Source organism: Oryzias melastigma, linkage group LG17 (genome assembly GCF_002922805.2).
Source record: "Oryzias melastigma strain HK-1 linkage group LG17, ASM292280v2, whole genome shotgun sequence".
NCBI classification, from domain to species: domain Eukaryota; kingdom Metazoa; phylum Chordata; class Actinopteri; order Beloniformes; family Adrianichthyidae; genus Oryzias; species Oryzias melastigma.
In genome coordinates this window covers 20,759,713-20,774,592 of record NC_050528.1, presented here as the reverse complement: position 1 = coordinate 20,774,592, position 14,880 = coordinate 20,759,713, and the positions used below count along the sequence as shown (strand labels likewise).

At 35.9% G+C, this 14,880-nt stretch overlaps 1 protein-coding gene across 6 annotated transcripts in view; it reads right to left on the bottom strand.

The window, feature by feature from the left end:
* astn1 (astrotactin 1) overlaps positions 1-14,880 on the bottom strand; it is a 373,519-nt gene that overhangs the window by 99,542 nt on the left and 259,097 nt on the right. The window lies entirely within an intron of this gene.

The window sequence follows — 14,880 nt, the reverse complement described above, 5'->3', positions numbered from 1 at the left end:
CCGCAAATGGCCCGCGGGCCGCGAGTTTGAGACCCCTGGTCTAAATAAACCAAATGATCCGTCTTGCGAGCTGTTGCATGATTCCGACTCTGCTTTTGAAGTTTGAAAACATGCCAATATTATCTCTGATCGCCTATAGTAAAATAAACACAAACATTGCTCTGCTCATCTTAGCAATTTTTCAGATTTCATCTCTCCTAGGTTTTGTTCTTTGTACTCAATAAAAGTTACAACAGAGCACTTTTCTGATTGCTAGGATGCTTCTCTGCAGTAACTATATCTACAGTTACTCACTTTTTAAACATTGCCACACACTTAGACAATTGTTTTAAAAACCCACTCCGATCATCTTTTAAATTATTTTAAAACTCTTTGTGGACCAAAGTAGTTTTCTTGGATATATAAGCAAATGTATCAGATTTGGGAAGAGCAGGAAGCTCAAGGCCCACCCAGCATTTTTTCTAACACACTAATACTATAAATACAGTTATCAGTCTAATTTTCTTCATGTATGTTCTCCATCACCAAAAAAATGCTACAAGAATGTGCTATAAACACAATTGTCATCGGAGTGGGTCTTTAAACAACACAACAGTACAATACACAACAGCAAACGGGTCACAAATGCTGTGGATTAAAACAAAATCCATGAGAAATCATCTTTCCCATCTCTCTGATATCAGCTCAAATACATTTTTAAATAAAAAATAAAAATTGAAAATAAAATTGTAAAACATTACAAAATACTACAAAGTTTTTCCTCTTGTTTTTTATTCCTATTTATATTTATTTTGTTGTTGTTATAGAAATATACAGGGAAAAAAGCCTTTCAGAAGACATTTTCTTGATGATTCAGAATATTTATAGTATAAAAAAGAGCTTTTTTTTAAACATTTCACCATTTTTTTTGTGTTAAAGTGACAAAATCAGAGGGGTGGTACTTGCTGACAGAAATAAAAATAGCCTCTGTAGTATTTTAGCATTTAGTGCATTTTTTATGTTTGTGTTAAAAGTGTGTTTGTTATAAATACTTTTATTGTTATTTAATTATGACATGTGATGTTTGTTATCACTATGCAGGAAATTCTGAACACAGACAATTTTAAATGAGTTAAAAAAAAAAGAAAAAAAAAACTAAAAATCTGATATTTTGAAGTGTTTTCATCAAGTATGTCGGTCTGCGCCTTTAATTAAGATCAGACTGTATTTATCATTTGCTTCAGATTGTATTTATATTTAAGCAGACTGAATCATGGGTGGGACGACTGCTTCATCCATTAGCCAAATATGGTAAGGATGGGGTTTGTGTACTGCTCTAAGTATCAGGATGATAAATGTTTTGTTATAGTTGCAAAAGTTCAAGAACAGCCGTTGTCAAACTTGTTTCGACACATTCTGCTTGTTGTTTTGTACATTATAAATGTAACACAATAAAGTTTGTCAAGTTTGTCTTCAGTGGGCATTTGTCTTTTTCTTCACCAGAACTTCAACTCTAGCTTTGTGCATTTTGTACCTTTGTGTGGATTTGGCAGAGTTTTTACTTCAACAAAACACAATTCAGGAGCTGTTCTTTTGCCAAACATGAAAAATACAACAGCGTTTCTATGTTTCCTTTAGCAGCTGAGTTGTGTGTTCCCAAATATCAAGTAGGTGCAGTGTCTCCATGTTGCTCTGGGTTTGTACACAGCTTTCTACTTTTAGTGTGACTTCCACAGCTGTTTATCCCCGAGTGTCTGGCTGTGGTAGCTTATAAGTTCTTAATAATGTTTGAAGTTGAGCGGCACGAGACGAGTTCATATTCACATCATAAGCAAATGGTAAACGGCGTGTATGTATACCGCTTTACTCCACTTTGGCAGTTTGGCGGGAACCAAACCAGCAGCCTTCCAATCTAACTCTGCACCACAGCCACAAACAATAACTTTACCAAGTCTATTGGGAAACATGTTTGCTCTGGACTAATCATTGATTGGGTTGGTGAATTTGGTAAAGGAAGAATTTACTCCAGTTTGTTTAAAACAAACTGCATTTGTAAATAAGCTTTAAAGTGAAGTAGCAATGAATTTTGAAAGAAAAAAAAAATTAAAATTATTACATTAATCGAATCCATCAACACAGACACACTCAGACTAATACACAAAACAAACAAGCAAAATAAAAACTTGTTTTATTTCACATTTTCTTTTGGTAAAACTGTGTTAATCTGGCAACATTTTTTTGAAGAATTTCATCTTGATTTTTGAAAATATAATCAGTGTGCACATGTCCCCCAAACACCTGACAGACGGCAGAGTGCGGCGTCACTTCATGGTCATCATGAGACTCCAGTGACATGCACAGAATGTGAGAGAATTTAGAGCTGGACTCAAAAATTAGAAAAACATGTAGCTTTCCTGAGGTTTGGTGAAGAAAATATTTATATATTTCAGATATAAAATATATATATTATTTTTATTTAAGTTTCCCCATGAAATTTTTTTTTATTTAAAAAAAAAAAAAAACTTTCTCAGTAATGTTTTAATTATAATTAGGAAGTTTTAAGCAAAATTCAATAACCTAAATGCCTTAAAAAGCCATTTTTCATGTTGATCTGAGGCCTCTCTTTCCAAGATCTCCTCTGAGGGGGCGTGGCTTTTGGAGCTGAGTTGAGCAGCCCCTCCAACACCCCCTACCCCTGTCTGATTATGATAGGTTTGTGTCTCGCTAGCGTGAATCTTCACTGTTGCTACATAAAAATGTCAAGTAAATATTGGTAATGTCCAGCCGTATCAGTTTGAGCCAGATTTCAGCTCAGATGAGTCAATTGTTCATCCTCCTAAACTAAATGAATGTGCGAAAAAACTGAAACATGTTGTATAAGTGCAAATGTTATATAAGTCCCAAATTCTATTTAAAAATCTGGGGTAAGAATAAATAAAAAATATAACAAGAATAATAATAATAAAAAAAAATACATAAAATAATGTATTAAATTTTGATTTGTTTTTGGACCTGTTTTCTTTCTGTACCTATCTTAGCATACTTCCTGTGTCACACCTGGGTTCTGCGTGCAGTCACCACAGCTGCTTCCCGTTTGTCTGATTGTCCCTCATGTTTTGCTTTGTGTTTTGGGTCCATCCTCTTGTTGCTTTTTGTTTCCATCTGTCATGTTAAAATGTTGTCATGTCATTTTGTAGTTTTAGTTGTTTTTTTTCTGCTTCTGATCATTCATTTGAGTCCCTGAAAAATCAACAGCTGGTTTTGAAACAAATACTTTACTGCTAACAAGGCTCCATTTTTATCACCTTCTGGTTTACAAAAAATAATGTGGTAAAAAAAAACTCAACAAAGACGAAGCAGATAAAGAGCTAGACTCTGTTTCTTACCGTTAAATGATGCATTTAACAGTCAACAATTAGCTGAATCGTATATTTTGACACTTTAAAATTGGTGCACAAACATCGTCTCTGTCATTTCATCAGATCACATTTTATGGCATTCCCAAAAATAAAATGTACTTGTGCATTGTTTGTTTACTATTTATACTAACTTCCACACAATTTAAAAACAATTTAAAGAAAAGTACATCCCATTCCTGTTCCTAACCCCAACAAAAGGAAGTGCGATGATTAACAGTTTTGCACAAATTAGTGACACACTAAAGCTGTTTGCGGAACAAGAATGTACAAGAACCCCCATCAAAAAATGACTAGAGAATAAATCAATGCACAAACATTGTGACCATTAGATCTTATTTAGGTTTGGAGATTCAATGTGGGGCTGCTGGCAGCCGCTGGGAGCAGGTGTGTGCTTTCATATTGCAGAGAAATGAGAGTGGGACAAAAGCAGCTGGTTTATGGTGAAATCAGCCTCCTCCAATAAAGCATTCATGGTCTGTGATGGTAAACCAGTATTTCCTCCTTAAAATACAAACATAAAAACACATTTAGTCTCTGTTTATCTTAATTTTTTGTTTTAGTTTCAATTTTCCAAGAGCTAAATTAAATGTGCAGCAATTTATCAAAGCAAGAACATACTGACCATCTAGTAATAAGACATTCCTTATGATGAGGTTAAATATGTATTATCTGCAGATTTACATACTAGTAAACGGTGAAAGGAATTGATGGTGTGCGTATTTTTAATATTTCAATTAACATTTCTATTTTTGTTTGTCATTGATCTACTGAAGATAAAGAGCAATACCTTATCAGTACCATAAGACAGAGAATTGTGTAAAAATCAAAACACATACAAATTATTCATCTGTGAGTTCCTTACTGAATAAATCGACTTTTGTCTGCAGATTCGACTTGTGCATTTGCTTCAAAACTGGAAGGCCAGATCACAAAGACTCTGAAATCATGTAGCCCATTCAGGCTCAAAGCATTATTTAAAAACCTGAATTCTGTATCCTCAACATTAATAGAAAAAAACGTTTTTTTGTTTTTTTTCTGCAAACCAGCTTAATTCTTTAAATCAGAGTTACTGAATAATAATTTTAGGAAAGATAAGCATTTAGTTATTACAACTAGTTATTCATTTTACATTTATGGAGAAATGTTTGATTAGAGACTTATGAAGCTTTTCATCCAAAAAGAAGTTTGCAACTCTGAAACTCCCCATATGCACATCTCATGATGAACATGAAGAAAGTAAGGATCTTCCTTTGTTAAGTGTAAAGTCTGAGTTATGCATACTTGTACAGCAATAAAATGAAGAAAAAGATCTATACCCTTCACTGTAGAAAAAACGTAGTTAGCTGCTTATTAAAATAATTGTGCATTTTGTGGAACAAGCACCAAATTTGGTATAAAAGCACCACAAGAAAATCCAAGATTTTAAAATATACGCAATATATAATATTCATATAATAGTATTCTAAAGTTACCCCTCAAGTTTAAATACCGCTTCTATGCATAAACAGCCCATATTGTTCAGACTGGGCAAATAGAAGTGAACGTTTTTGCAACACTTGAGTCTATGTATGGCTGCCATCTTTACAAATGGCCACCATTTTGGATTTTCTTGTGGTTAAAATTCTTTTCTACAAGAGGGGATACTAAGTTATTAAGACCAACATAGGATTCCGTGCTTTTCTTAAGGTTAAAGAAGAGAGAAAAAGAAGAAAGGGGGCCAAAGAGAACGACTGGCTACAGATTCAATCACTGACCCCATCAGGGGTGGACAAGCTGCTCTGCCACCTAAAACACAACCAGAGGTAGGAGAAATTAGAGGGGATGGTTTGACTGGCAGTCCTCATTGTAGAGTGACATTTTTAGAGATCGTGGAGTTCATGGTTGAAAAAGATGGTGACATGGATGAAAAGTCAGGGGATTAGTAGAATGATTAGGACTTAGGCTCCAGGGAAACGGGAGGGCTGAATGACCAACACTTGTATCCAAGCCAAGCTCACAGATTCAAGAAGGTTTCAGTGTCTAAGTGTCATATTTTTCAGAGTATTAGTTGATATTTTATTTTTTTTGTATAGTTTGGCTGGGGGTGCAACTTAATTGGGGTTTAAAAAAAATAGCAACAACTACTGGAGAGCACTGTAGGTGTGTTTATCAGAACTTGTTATTCACAGAGCATGCAGAAGAAGAAGAAGCACAGCTCATTCTTCTAATATGTTCACACTGGGCTTGAAAATGTGCGTTCAAGCGACTACTTCCAAGGAAAAATCTATGTAAGCACACGTCTATGCGCGTTTTGTACTTCCATACTCAGAACTCTCGCTTTCCCTTATAGCCAAGCAAGTTTTTTTTTTTTTTTTGTTCTGTGCAATGATTCCTCTTGTTTCATTAAGCTAAATAAGCATCAATGTGTTACTCATCTGTCTATTATTGTTGTCTATTTATTTATTGTGATTTGCCTTTCTTGTTCCAATATTTTGTTAACCCTAGAACACTTTTCCTATAAAAAGTTACACCATTAAAATTATTTGTAAATAGATCAAAATATGACAACACATGATAAATTAGATTCGTTTTCTTTTATTTTATTTTCAACTATGGTTTATGTAACAAAATGCAAAATAAAAACATGGGAAGATCCTAAAAACATGCTCGAAAATGACTGAAAAATTAGGAATTTGAGAACAAAAAAAAAAATCCTAAAAAACAAAATGAAACATTTCTCCCAAAAGTGCAATTTATTTATAATCTTTTCTTCTTTATTACAGATTGTTGAGGAACTTGTACTCTGGAAAACACAGTAATAGAAAGGAGTAAAACTGGGACATAGTTTGAAACAGTTTGAAACAACCGTTTATTTACGATACTACACAAAAAGGAACCAGTTGAGAAGAGGTATGCAAATGTTACAACAAGAATGACATCTCAGGGAGCTCAGGACCAGTGCTCTCTTTAGTGAAGATATTAAGGGGTTGGTGGTGCACAAAAACCACCAAACACCCTGAAGAAAAGTACTAAACACCAAAATGATATGAATTACACGTGCCACCAATAACCTTTGCTCATTAATCTTTGTTATTGGGGGACTAAATGAGGCATTCAAGGTCAGGGCAAAAGGTAATTTTTGACATCTGTTTGTATTATCCAGAAGGAGATCGATAGTTCATGAGAATTCACTGGGCATTTAATGGTTGAATTCAGAGTTTGCCCTTCTGAGACAGAACGCTCAGAAATGAGGGATAATTAGAGAAGACTGACAGGGTCTTTGGAGTAATTAAGCAGAACATTCTGATACTATTTTCCCAGGTGGGAGTGCAAAAAAAAAAAAAAAGTGCTTTCTAGTACGGCATTAAAAATCCTTATTGAGGGCGGATGTGCGAGCGCAGACTGAGACAGAGGTGACACAGTCAGCAGCAGAGCACGACGCGAGCCCTGTGGGCTCCTCGCTGTCTTATTTGTCATGCCTATTTGCTCCCATGTTAGAGCCGCTTCTTGCAACCTCCAAGCAGCGCTGCCCTCTTCAGCTCAGATACTTTACGATGCTATAATAGTTAGCCATGACAATATGCATCCAATTAACAGGCTTTATGCGATTAGTAAGCCTATCCATTCATCTAATGTGATTCACATCATTACCAGATGACTTCATGGGGAAGATGATCTGACTGCAGACACTCAGAAAAGAGAGGTGTGTGAGGGCGATGATGAAAGCTCATTTAATCAAAGGGCCAATTCCATGTGATGAGGGAACTAAATGTTTCCTCCTCTCCATGATAATGATTTGAAAGGGTAAAGCCATCCAGACAGATGATACTGAAGGCAAAAAGCTCCTTTTAGTGTATGGAATACATAAAATTGTCAGTTCAAGTAGGGATGGACTGGAAAGATCGACAACAGAGAGCCTTTAAGCAGTAAAAAGGATGACAGTTGGTGTTTATTTCAGCTCATAAACGTCAAGTCAACAACTGTCTTCTACTAGAAGACAAAGCATTAAGGAATAAAGTTTTAGAATCACTTGAAGTAAATATGTGTTTAAAAATTAGGTTTAAAGTAATATATATAAAAAAAAATCAAAGTGTGAATGAACATTTAAAAAAAACTCTAAAACATGTATGACATGCTGATTTCCTAATAAAACAGCAAAACTCTGCTACAAAAAGTCCCAAATGGCCTTTGTTAAAACATTTCTATTCAGTATTCCTTCTGATGTTATCAAGGTTTCCAAAAAAACTAATTATTGTGGCATTTCTGAACCTAATAAAGGGTGTATAGGACACAACTAATGTCAGGCAGAGTATCTTGTTGATTACTTAAAAACAACAGTTGAATGTTTAGTAGATTTAAGCAATATTTAATTTGATTTTCACAGATTTCCTTCATTAAGTTTCTTTGTTTTTCACATGGATTTCATCTGTTTACTTTCTTGAATAGAACTTTGCTTAGAAAATACACCTTTGATACGGGATCCCATTCAGGACAAAAGGGAATTATTTGGAAGTACACTAATCACTTCTTAATACCAATGTGGGTGAAATTAGAAATTGTTGGTAATAATTTCAATGAAATAACATGGTTTTCATACAAACCGTGTTTCAAGAACAAGTTGGGTTGAACATAAATTATTTTGTGACGTTCATAGGCTTTTTTATTGTTGTGATTTACATAACAGCAGCTATATTCAATAAATAGAAGATGAAATTGAAGGACGCACCATTAATTGAAATAAATTATACTCAGACTGCATGGTGATGTAGTGAAGATGTTTATTTATCATGATAGTGTTTTCCATATCGGGTGATAATGATATAATCACGATATAAACCAAATAACTATAATTGTCAAGTTTGAAAACTGTATATGTTAGCATCATGCTAATGCTATATTGCAGTCACCAAATCAACATTGATCGAGTTAACGGTTGAAAAGTTACAGTATGTTGCAGATTTTGTGTTAGCAGCGACGCCTCAGGTGTTAAAGGGTTAAATCCTGTTAACGGATTCCAGTCCAGCTCTGCTCTTCACCATGTGTCACTCGCACTCTTGTTCCTTTTGTCTGCCTCTAACAACTGTCTTTTCTTCTGTCGTCTGTCTCTTTGTGGAAGCTGGAGCTCGGTCCTGCTGTTGAAGTTTGACTTTTTTCCCTTCCCATACCTCCGCAGCCTTCAGGCGTGTCTATGTGCCAGCTATTGGAAGACATTTACAGATAAATATTCATTCACACCCCCCACCCTCCTCTCAAGCCCCCAAACCTCACTGTGTCTGTTTGAATGCTAATCAATTTCTCTGAAATTTTCACTGGCCTACTTATGACTTTAAAAGCTGCTTCTCTATCCCCAAACTCCTCCTCTGGCTCTTCTTTTTTTCTTCTTCTTCTTTTTATCTGTTTATCGGTGTTTACACCTCATTCATTTTCTAGATTTAATTTTGTACCTTTCCTCACCTTCATTGTTTTCCTTTTTCTTTGTTCATCTCACTGTATTTTTCCTCCTCTGGGCCATTCCTCCTTTTTTCATTCTCTCTTTTTATTTTTACACTCTCCTTTCATTTTTCTCCCCCCTTTACTCTCTTTCCTTATCTTCTCTCTTTTTTCCACACTAGTACATCAGTTTCCTTCCTTTCCTGCACCGTTTTTTTTTTTTTTTCCTATCATCCTCGATGTGAACTCGCAGCCACACACAGGTGAAGGAAGACATAACCCTCTACCTTTCTCACACTCGCTTTCCGTCCTACAGCATACAGATGTAATCACATAGCGAGGAATATGAGGGGGGGTTGGAGCATCTCTGAAAGCATCTGTAGGAGTACAGGTAGAATGACAAACAGCCCAGTGGTGAGGGGATGTAGTGCTAACGCTTGGTTCAGATCAGTCGTGTGGGAGAATACTCTATCCAGCACATTGCTAGTCACATGTCATCATCTCATTTAAGCCCCCAATGGCTAGAACTTTGGAAAATAGAGGAACATGGGAGGAACAGCATTAGAATGGGGGGGAGTTAAGAGACCTGGGGAAATCATGGATGTTACTATACAAAATGTCTAAAAGGAACTCTAAACAAAGAGGGTAAAAGCAATCTTATGAGTCAACATACCTGTGATACACAAAGAGGTGAAAGGTTGAACGATGTGAGACAAAAAGTATGTTTCCTTTAGAAAAAAAAACAAAAATGGAAATAATCCCGCAGAGGAAAACGGCTTCACTCTGTGAAAAGGTGAAGGCTTTGGGTGTACTCTGATAGAATCTGTTTGGAGGGAAGTTATTGACAAGAGGATACAGTTATGGTGAAGACCTGAACCCCTTTTGTTTAGTTTTCATGCTGTTCTTAGATAAAGCTTTTGAGTTCAGGTTGTGCTCTGTTAGCTTTTGTGTGTGTGTGTTTTTCCCTTTCCAGTCACAGTCACACCAGGTTTTCTGTTATAATCATCCACAGATGCTTCTATTTCACTTAATTAGTCCCTAAGTCTATTAAGGTCATGCTTTTTGGTTAGTCGGTGCCAGATCGTCTGTTTTTCCTCCTTTTTATTCTCCCTTGTTGCTGAGTATTTACGTGTTTGTTTTGTCATGATTAAGTCTAGTTGTTTTAATCGTGCTTTACTTCATTAAATACAGTTTTTAAGTTACATCCACAAGCTGTTCTCTTGCCATTTGATCTTCCAATTTAGCCCTAAATTAATGCAATTCTTCAAACAAGAAAGTTGTATGAAAAATATTTTTAACAATGTGTTAAAGAACACTTGTTTAACCCATGAAGTTCACACTGGACAAGAAGGGAGTTTCTACTTCTTTTTCTTTTCCTGCTGCGGGTGTAACAATCAATTTCTATTCCTATGATCCAACCAGGTTGATTTATGTGAGGCAAGTTGTTAATCAAACCGAATAAACCTATTCTATTAAAATTCAAGTCAAAATGAGATAAATCAATATTGGAAAATATCATTTGGATTGAGGTATGGTAGGTTTATTTTACTATAGCGCAAAAAAAGACCATAACAGTGGACATCACACATGTGATGACATAAAAAAATAAGATCAATCCATCATTACAGTCCAATGGGTTTGAATTTTGCAAAGACATCACAATACAATGTTGTAAAATGCTTTGATAATGTTCTGTTTGTATTATTTTGATGTGGAAAAACAACAGAGGGTTGAACTTTATGAAATTTTTATGTAATTTTCACCTGATTATCTTGCAAGGAATCTTTAAAACTTCACCTACTCTGTTCAGTATGAGGTATTTATTTCTGAGTCACGCCGGTTTATTTATTTATTTATTTTTTTTTTTTTGTGCCTAAAGATGTCCTGGATTGATTTTAAGTAAATTAATTGGATTAAATTGGATCATTTGAAATCAACTAATATCAACTATGAATCTGATCAGCAACCACAAATTATGATATGAATCGAATAGTGGCTAAATGAATCATTACACCCCTACTTCCTACATTTACTAGCACACGCCACCTAGAGTTGGAAGAGCCTTTTCAAAGCAACAGGAATCTCGCAATTTAGGAACAAAATGGAAACGATTCGGTTCATTGCTAGCATCCTTGTAAAGGGGATATGAATTACCATCCTCTCAGGAGAAAACCCTTGGTTAATCTTTGTTTGAAAAACAAATACAGATGTTGTTAGGCTCGTCGCCGTGTCTTCTGGGCAGGCCCGGTCCCGGGCTACATGGCGCCGTAGGCGAAAAGGGATTTTGGCCATGCTCAGAGCCGACCCTGCTTCTGGGTTCACCACATAAACCAGCTATGCTCCGAGTTAGATGAGTTTCGCCGCGTCCCTACCAAAGTTCTTGATTGGTCATAGTTCAATCTAGTTTAGCTGGCAACACGCGTTCAGTGGGCAAACGTTCTTTATGTAGAGCCCGAAAACAGTTGAAAACTTTTGAAACTAGGTGTAAACACGAAAGTTTTGAACATAGAAACAAATGTTTACGTAAACTTTTAATTGAAATTGGCCGTTTGAATGTGTTGTCTATAGTGTGGTGTGTACATAGCTCAAGCTATCGGGAGCGCACATAAACAGAGAACTTTAGGCAACAGACACAAAACTAATTCCTTTGATGTATTTTTTTATGTAAGAGAAAAAAATGTTAATTGTAGAGGATAAATATAAATTTCTACGAATAAAAAAACTACTCGAGGTGATTTATGTATAAGAACCTAATTTACATACAATATAAATTTGCGTAATTATTAGTAAAAGTCTGCAGCCCTGTGTCACCTAAAAGTCATGTCTCCCACCACCTTTTCAGAGGTCATTTAACGCCAATTCTACCTTCTTTTCCAGGAACTCCTACAAAGAATAGCAGGATGCACACATTATAATGCAAAAGTGGGCCTGCCGAGAACAAAGGAGAAAGCAAAGGTTAATAGAAGAGTTTGTGCTATAATCTGAAGACATGAGATTGTGATTGTGCATTTTAATGAAAGTCTGGAAATCTGGAACTCAAGGAGGCAGCGGCAAAAACAGAATATAAGGACAGAGCCCTAGATCGCGTGAATGTAAGTGGAAAGTAAGAGGTAAAGGGAGGATTTATGCTTCTAATGCTCAGAGGAAATAGCTGCTCAGGCCCTGAACGAGACACGAGCTTGTCATCATGCCGTCCTCAGCCAAGCACATGTTTTTGAATCCGCGCGGAATGTGCATATCGCTGCCTGGGTGATGTTGTCTTTATTCTCCATCTCATTTTCATTCCCCTCATAAGTAGGCAGGTATCAAGGCTGGCAGCTGCTTTGCTCATTAACATTCCCATCTATCCTCCTCCAGCTTTGTCCAATCTGTGGCCCTGTAGCTGTGATCAGATTCAGGAGCTGGCACACTGGTGTGAGAACGCAATTAATCACACTGCTTAATAAGCGAGATGTGGTAGATGAGCTCAAGGTGTAAGTTTCCATGTTACACCAACTGATGATTAGATAATTTAAGAGACTGATGTACTTCCTGTTGAAGCCAAGATGCTAAAAAAAAAGGACAGACTTTTCACTGAGGGAATGTATCAGTACTGCTCCCTGTTTCTATCAAATATTTAGTATTTTCAAATATTTATTTGAAACTTTATACATGTTCATAATAGGTGAAATCCATATTTGTGCATTTATGTCCCTTGTAGCTTTGTTTTTTACCTTAATATTTTAAGGTACTTTCTTGATTGTCTAAAGTCAGGATATTGTGTCTGTACTATTAGCTAAAACTGAGCCACAGTTCCAAAACGTTTTTACTATTAAAAACAATGAGTAGAGCCGCTTCTACTCCATTGAGAGCATTCAGTTGAGGTTGCTCGGGCGTTTGGTCCGGATGCCTCCTGGACGCCTCCCTACTGAGGTGTTTCTGGCATGTCCCACTGGGTGGAGGTCCCGGAGAAGACCCAGGACACGCTGGAGAGACTGTTTTTCGGCTGGACTAGGAGCGCCTCGGGGTCCCCCCAGAGGAGCTGGAGGAAGTGGCTGGGGAGAGAGAAGTTTAGGCATCTTTGCTTTGACTGCTGCCCCCGCGACCCGGTCTCGGATGAGCAGAAGATGATGGATAGGTGGATGCCCCTAGTGGAATAATGATAAACTACAGGACAGAAAAAACGGACCAATGGGCTTTAAGGAAAGTTTGGACCATGCTAATGAGATAGAGGCCTCAGAAATACATGTGTCAAATATGATATGGATGATTACATACGTTAACATAACTGTAGCGCTGAATCACGTGACACGGAACGATTCAGCAGCTGAGCGTGCTGCGTCGGACATTTAATGACTGCGCACACACTTCATTCAAACATTCAAACACCGGTGAGATACAAACTTTGGTAGAGCGTGTGTAAAGCATGCCTACCTGTGCGCGTTTGTCATCCATCAATAGAAGAGGCAGCCGGTAAGAAAAGACATTGCCCGAACATTAGAAGAGCTGCACTCTTTTGTTTCCCGTTTGTTTGGTGTGGCAGTGGGGCGCACTTTGAAATCGTCTGTGTGTACTTCAGGGACCAGTCGGACTTTTCAGTTTCATCCGAGTTGAGGTTTAACCTGTAAGTGTGCACTGTAGCTTCGGTGAATTTGTGGTGTGGAGTTTCAGGTAAATGTTATTAATCTTTGCTGGTGGTATTTTGTAGTAATTCTTGAAATAATATTAATTTGGTGTATGAACTTAAATAAAAATGAAGAGTTTGATTAATTAAATTGAATAAAAATGCTTTTAAATTAAGGTAAGAATTAGCTTGAATAAAAATGTAATTAAAATATGAATTCATTCAGCATGCACTTAAATTCAGTAATATAAATGAATTTATTGTTAAATTGGGGCACTTAAAATTATATAAATTATTGATTAAAGTTGTTTGTTGCTGTTGTGTGATATAATTTGACATTGTAAATATTTATTCATACTATTGTGTGTGTTTTTTAAGGTTTTTACCTATTCACTGCTCACTAACAAAAATGGAAAAATAAATAAAGCTTGGAAAACAACATTAAGTGGCAGTCTGAGTAAATCAGCCCTCTCCTTTGGATGTTCAGCCCTTTTTCAAGTGTGGGAAAAGCGCACAAAATTCGGAAACACTTGACAATAACTACCCTCTCTGTTGTTTCTTCAGTAACTCTTAGGCAAATCAAGTTGAAGATGATTCTGTAGGATTTTGAAACTTTTATTTGAAACTTCCTGTGTGGATCTTTTTGTCTCTGTTGAGCTCACCTCCCTCCCCCTCTTTATGCTTCTTCATCCGCCATTGTTAATGGACAATTCCTGGTGTTCAGTATAAAATATTAAGCATCATAAATTATAACTCAATAAAAGAAAACAATCCTATCACTTTGCATTTGGCTCAGACTTTGTGTTGGTGTAAAGTCGCTCACTCATTTTATGTTTAAAGGTTGTGAGAAGAACACAAAATAAGAATTAAGTTCAACTGCACAGGCTGCCTAAAGTAATGCACAAAAAATGAGCTTTTACACTGTATTTGAATTTATTTTTAAAAGTATGTCATATTATGATAAAAATATTATTAAAGCTATTAAATCCTATTGATTTAGATTCATTTTGAATTTATTTTTTAAGATATGAATATGCTTTTTTGTTTAAAATTTGACTAAAACAGGGTGGTATAATAAGTTAGCAACCAGATGGGGTTTGCACAAAGAGGACATACTATTTAGTTCACATTTGGTGAACTAAATAGTAAAATCATTTTAAAACTTGACTTCAATGCTTTGAGGAGTGTTTTTTACCTTTACACTATAACACACCACAGTAAAATAAACATTTATTTTTCTTTGCTTAGCTTAATCACAGCTATCAAGCAAATGCAGGAATTAATAGTTATTTGACCTTACTTAAAGAAATAAAATTATAGTAAAAATTTACTATATATTGCATGAAATGGTGTTCAGGAATAAAGATTTTCTTACTATTAAAATTAACATAAACTATTAAGATTACTAAAAATTGTGAATATTGAAGTTAAGTACACATGTATACCAGTTTTTTGTCCATCAGTATTTAA